Source organism: Lepisosteus platostomus, chromosome 4, assembly GCF_059453375.1.
Source record: "Lepisosteus platostomus isolate fLepPlt1 chromosome 4, fLepPlt1.hap1, whole genome shotgun sequence".
NCBI lineage: Eukaryota > Metazoa > Chordata > Actinopteri > Semionotiformes > Lepisosteidae > Lepisosteus > Lepisosteus platostomus.
The window spans coordinates 61407286-61414541 of NC_142614.1; positions in this window are offsets into that span (position 1 = coordinate 61407286).

Genomic DNA, 7256 nt, shown 5'->3' on the forward strand with positions numbered 1-7256 from the left:
CAAAATATTGCCAACAAATTCCATTATATCTCTAAGTTTGACATTCAAAGCTTATTAAGTGTAGGAACAAAAGCACTTTATATATATATTATAAAGTCCATGTTTGAAATGCATTGCTTACAGTGCAGTTGTAAATATATATATATATTAACTTACGAAATATGTTTTTGACACCTCAGCTCTTGATGAATGTATGAGTGATATTGTTGGAGCACTATGAGCGAGCCTTAAATGATGTCTGCAAGATATGATATATTAGAAGTAAATGCAATTGCCATAGTAATCTGATTTTATTATGCTAGGGGCTCTCTGAGGTAAACTTTTAGTGGAAGAAATAAGACAAAATTTTATTACAGCAGGGCAGTGTTTGTATTGTGTGAGTGTTTTTATTTCATTTTTATTATTTTTTATTTCTGTATCAACCTTACACTATGGTATGTTGCAAAAAAGATTTTGTTTTACTTTGTAATACCTCTTTGTAAATTGCTTTTTATTGTATCCACATATTTTATATTTTCTCATCTATAATAATATATTGTTAAATTTAGTTTTATGTTTCATTTGCATGAACATCTAAATCAGTAAATATCATCCTTAGTGTCCAATATTATTATTCATGATTTAGTTTTTAACTGTGACATGTATCATTCTGCTGCTTAAATATATTTCATAAGAATTGTAATAGATTGTAATAGAGCCTGCATTTCCCAGATTATGTAAAATATAGCTATAGAACAAATTCTTAGTCAATGTTTTTCAGTTTGATAGTTACAACTATCAAACTGAGCTTTATATATTTACACACAATTGCTATAAAATATATATTTTTTAATTAAATGGTGGTTGCTTTTAATGTTGTTCTTTCATCCCCCATTTCTTTTTCTCCTTTGATACAATTTTGAAGCTGGATCAGGATCTGCTTACAAAATGTCACACAAATCTTAAATACTTTGAAAACATTATTTCATGGCAGAGTGCCATTACTGATAACTGTTAATTAAACTGAGGCACACGAGGTTACCGAACAAGTGCATGAATTTCCTCGGATATATTCAATGCCTTTTAATATTAGTAGAAGCTATATAAGGTGGCACTGTGGTGCAGCTGTTAGCCTTGTTGTCTTGCAGCACTACGGCCCTTGGGTCCAATTCCAGACCTTGAGTGTTATCTGTGTGCAATTTGTATGTGCTTTGCTTTCTTCTCACAGTTTGCAAAGGAATAGGTACAGTAGGTTAATTGGCTTCTGGGGAAATTGGTCCTGGAGTGAGTGTGTCTGTGATCCACCCTTCATCCATCCAACCATCTTCATCCAATTCAGGGTTGCAGGGGAGCTGGAGCCCATTCTGGCAAACAATAGGCACAAAGCAGGGTACACCCTGGGCAGTAAGCCAGTCCATTGAATACCACACACAGGCAGAAACATGCACACAATCACACTAGTGCTACATTTTGCAGAAGCTAATTAATGTACTGATATGTCTTTGGGTGGTGGGAAGACACTAGAGCACCTGGAGGAAACTCATGCAAACATGGGGAGAACATACTGTATAAACCCCACACAGATAGCACTCCGGGATCAGATCTGAACCCAGCAGAGACAGCAATACTAACCCCTGCACCACCATGTTGTTCATTTATAGTTCAATCAATAGTAATTCATATGGCTTACAATTATTGACTTTAAACTCAGCACTAACCCTAATTTTAGTATTCACAGAATTACATAGCAATGAATTATAGAATGAAGAAGAAACACATCTTCATGAGCGCTGTTTCCTCAAAGCAATAATGGTTTTCTCTTTGTGTTGGAACATGGTGTTGGGTATCAATCTGCAAATCCACTAGGATAGGTGAAGCCAAAATCATAATGAGCCAAATACAACTTCATACAAAACTAATGATGAAAGAGTCATTAGTATTGCTTCAGTTTCTTTACCTTTTGTTTCAATTTTAATAAATATAAATAATTGACTCAAAAGTACTATGCTTCCAGTCACAAATAGATTTATTCTTTTCTATACATTAGTGTGTTTCATACAGTTTTGAGCTAACATGATGACATTTTATTTAATGTGGGAATTAAAGAATACAAAATATAACATAGCATTGCAGAAAAAATGTTGACTAGTACATTTTAGAAATCAATATTAGTGTGTTGCGGAAACGTTTTCTCCTTGCCTTACAGACACATATCCCAGAGAAGGTTATATTTTAAACAAATATCACTATGCTTGTAGAAGTATTACTTTCTTATTCTTCAGAAGAACCTAAAGACAGCTCCTGAGTGCTCCATTTGTGAAAAAATGGAGAATTCAGGTTTGAACCTGTGTCAAGAAACTTCCATGGTGACTTAAAGTACATAACCTACTGTAAATGTCTCTATCACTGGGCATGAAAGTGTTAATTTGGCTATATTTAGAGAAACCGGTTTTCGAAAAATAAAAAAATAGTATCACAAGTTTATTATTTTTATCACAAAATGGAGAAACGGTATTTACCCTGCCAACCTTCTGTCACGGATGTCGGAAAGGGCATGCTGTGGAATGGCCAGGAGAGCAATAAAGACCCTATGCGTAGCGGCAAAACGGGGGTTGGCCTGGGCTCAGGAGGTCAGACGATGTCGAGTAAAAACCTATGCCCTCAGGCCCCCGAGGAGATGATGTGGTGCTAGGCGGGTCTCAAAACATCCGAACCCTCAATGCTGAGCGACGAGGAAAGGGTGACCTGGAAATATATAGCCCCACACAGACACACTGGAAGGACAAGCAAAGCAGAGGCAAACTAGGAACAGGACAGAGTAGGAGCGCCCTCTAGCTGTAGAGGGCATGACACCTTCTATTATGTCAAACCATAAAAGTAAAGGACAAAGGATATAGGGATGAGGCTGAAATAGACATAGTACAAAATCGATGTAGTTGTGCCTTGTAGAATGGGACAACATACTGTAGGCAACCTGGTGCAAAGCATACATACAGATAAAACGTTTTGTGTAATTTTCGGTCCCTGCTAACCTCACACCGGTGCTTCAATCCCCTCACCCGGGACGTTGACGTTTACCGGTGCTCGCCGTGGCGCCTCCCACTCAACACTACATATGCACACAATATCTAGTCTTCTTCGTGAAATGCTAGTGTCCTTGCAAAAGGCAAATAACACACATTAAAAGACATTTTGCTTTCATGTTACAGCTGTTTTTTAATCAAAATATACCACCATCTCAGCAATTGTGGATGCATGTATCCTGGACCTTTTATCATCAACTGCTTTACAAGTGTATTGGCATCTACATAATCTAATCGCTTCTCTAAGCATATTAATGCAAGCATTCTTTTCACTCTCTTGTAAGTAGAATGCGTAAGGCACTGATCTTAAGATGTACACTGTACAGTATATCCATCTAAAACTTGAAAATATTAAAGGATTTATTTACTTACACTTTTAAATGTTTTTTCCTAAGACAGGTGTCTATGCTTGGTTGCCTGGTTGCTTCGCTTACATATTAATTAGCCTTAGCATCAATGTGTTTCTTCTTTGTTAATCCACTAACAATGTATTTTATGTGTCTATTGCATATGTTGGATTTGTTGATCCATCAACGGGTTCTTCATTTTTATATTCCGAATTGGAGTTTAAAATTCTTCTGCTGGAGGGACTAGATATGTGAATCAGACTAATTTTGCTAAATGGCGATGCATCTGCTTTTAATCTACTGCATGTTCAAACACTTTTTAAATTCCCTTTTCTGTTTCTAGTACTCTTTTGCAAGGAGTTAGTGTTAAAGAGAAACATGTCATCTGAATTTAAAGTCAAAGCCATCTGAGCAGGAGAACATAGATCTCACCAAAAGAAAATCTTCAGAAGATACAGCTCTTGGCTTTGATGTCACCTCATTAAATTGAGATTCAAATTTTTCTAACAGATGTATTATTTTAAAAGCCTTTCCTGCCAACTGAAAGATGTTGGCTTTTTATCAGCACACATTTCAGAGTAGATTTAAACAGAAAGCAAAGCCCCCCAAATCCCTCTGATCTGCTGTCTTTGATTTCTGCTGTCTGTTGAATGAAATGGAATGTGCAGTTGGAGCTGTACAGGTAGGAGGCAGGTGGAACTGTCTCTGATCGGCTCTTCTGCATTCCATATTTCTCATTTCAAGGCAACTGCAAGCCTCATGATTTCTGAGTAATTTGGATATTAACTAAAAAGATGTGGAAAACAGACCTTTTTGTGGCACGCCGAAACAAAGCTACAACTTTTGTCAAGGGAATCTGTTCTACTTTATATAAAGAACCAACAACTTGACACCCTGAGGCAAAGACTGAAGATTTTTCAGTTTACAACTCATGTACAATAATTGACACACTTTACTTTTTTATTATTTTATGTATTTCTAAAGTTGTTTTATCAATTTGTGAAGATTTTGATTGAATTTATATTTTCACATTGCCAGGACAGATATAGAAAAAAATATCTTCCAATCTGTTTTGTTTGTACTTTTACAGCTAGAAATCGTCCCAGTGTATTGGGCTAAGCTGCCATTTGCTTTATGTCATTGTGTCATTGCGCTTTAATTAAAAGTAAGCCCAAGTCTGCCACATTAGTTAGTCAAGGAATGTGTGGTGACGATGATGCTTGAGTTGTATGTGATTTCATGATAAATCAATGTAACTAATCAAAAGTAGATGACACAATTTCTTTTAAGAGAGTAGTATAAACAAAGTAAGGAACTCACAAAGAATCGAGAAGAAGAGAACAATGAAAGATTTCAGTAGAGAAAGAAAGAAGAAGAAAGTCACCAGGATCACCAAGTCCACTTTGGCTCAAAATAAGCTGTTTGCATTTCAAGGATAGTGCAAAGGAGGAGCTAGAGTCATTCATTGAGTGTTCTTCTTTCCTTTAAACTTGGCAAGAAGAGAATATTTTTTATCTTATGACAGGGATGTTACGCAGAGCAGGATGAGGGGCGCATTAAGGCTACATAGTTGCATCCTTAACACAAACTTTAGCCAGAAGATGTTTAAGTGATCATTATACATTTTCTAAAGGAAGTCCAGGAACTGCTTCCTTTAGCTTTATGCAAAAACATTAAATACCCCTAGTTGAAAATCGCCCACAGTTTTACCTGATAAATGTATGTGACTCAGTAGGAATGGTGTTTTTTTTTTTGGAAATTAATGCAGAGTTTCTTTCAGTTCCGTGCACCATCAGATCATCCATGTACACGTGGCACTGCATCAGGGGAATTTGCTCCTGGTTCTTATTTATGAGTTGCTCAAACGTGGCTGGAGCATTGCAGGGGCTGAAGGGCATTACTAGGAACTGCCAGTACCCATGTCCTGTTGAGTAGGTAGTTTTAGGGCAAACCTTGAGAGTGAACTCCACCTGCCAGTAGCCACTCTGGAGCTACAGCAATGAGAACCAGGAAGGGCCAGCCAGGTAGTTCAGGCACCCATCAACCCAGGCCTGGGGTAGAAGTCCTTCAAGCGTGACTACATTCACCCTCTGGTAGTCCACACAGAAGCACCTGGTGCCATCCGTCTTATACAACATCATGATTTGAAACTGCCAAGGCTGGTCCAACAGTTCAATGATCCCTTCTTCCTTCATCTCCAGCAGGGCATGGTCAGCAGTTAGTTGTTTACCCTTGGAGAGTCAGCTTAGTTGCTGTTCGGGGCATATGTCAGCAGTGTCAATGTGATGGTGGAAGAGGTGGGTCCGGCCCAGGTCGTGCAAAGCCACTACAAAGGCGTGCAGGAACAGCTGCATGAAGTCCCAGAGGCATTCCACCTGCTTCTTCGTCAAGTCCTTGGCACTCCTCTCCTACACAACCTGAATTACTGCTGTCCTGGTGCTGTGTTCCTGCCTCTGCCTGGTGATGCTCTTCAGTGGCAGGAGCCAAGGGTGCTAGCTGGAGTGCCTGGGAGTTTCCATGGCCTGACTTTGGGTGAGAGTGCAGAGCTCCCCATGGAGAGTGCTTGCCAAGCAGGAGCCCTGGTGATGCAGACAGGTCTTTGACTGTTGATCTGGCTTCTTTAAGGGTGTGGGCGAAGAACAGGGGTCCTCGGGGCATGCTGTACCCCGGGGCCATACCTTGGGGCTGCTAGGAATGCTGTTGGCCCTGGTTCTGCCTGTGGTAGAGTTGGAGTGAGGGGCTCATTGGTGGGGGTGCAGAAGGAAGAGGGGCTAACCTTGGTGGCAATTTCCAAATGTCATGCTGTGAGGAGGGTTTGCAGTAGACCCCTAGAAAACGAATGGGTCCCTGGCGGAAATCCAACTCCAGCTGCCCCTGGGCCCCCAGAGAAAGTCCAGCCCAAAGATGCACGTCATCGTGGGGCAGACCAACTGGCCCTCTGAACTGCCGTTTTCCTGCCACCATGATCACTGTTGTCGATTCGAGTAGTTTTGCTCCTAAAGCTTTTGACTAGCTATGTGATAGTGGCCCTCCTTTGCTCCCTGTCTAGGTGGGGGAATCTGCCGTCCAAACATGACTCTGTCCAACAACCGAGAGGAGCAAAACACTACAATGCATTGTTGTACTGGTACAGTTCACTGAAGGGTGGCATAACTTGACATACAGATCACTGAGCCTAGGGAACTGTGAGCAGAGCACAGAGATCTTTAAATGGTTTATCATGCAGGTGGAGCAAAAGGAATGAAAAAAGGCTTCCCTAGTACTGTGTTGATCATCTCGAGTCTTAGGCTCACCAAGTAGTTGAGAGTTCCCCAACCAGGGAACAAGTTAACAAGAGTATTCTCAACGGAAAGTAAGGTCTTTAACATCAGGCAGGTTTTCACCTCTAATTCTGTACAGTATGTTAGCTTCCCAAAGGTAAGGGGAAAGTCAGGTATCCGATCCTAGAATTTGCATGCTCTGGACTAGGGGGCGGAGATTTTGAGATATATATTCATGTAGAGCTGTGTAGCAACAGGACTGTGAAAAGTAAACCTGATCACAGGTCGCAAAAGTGTCACAGTCTCAAAAATTAGAATCGGTCTGTTATAGACTTGGGGTCTGGCTCTGAGGCAAGCAGTCTCTCTGTTACACAAGATATGGTTCAATAAATGAAATAATATATTTTAAACTATTTAAAACCATAACCACATATTAAAGATAGCACTGGAAAGGGCTATGTATTTTCTTAACATATTTTCAATTTTTAGTATTCTAATTATACTTGTTTTTCCAAACAAAAACAGAATAAAAGCACCTGAGACCAAATATACCCCTAATTAGCACCATCAAAAATAAAACAAATCAT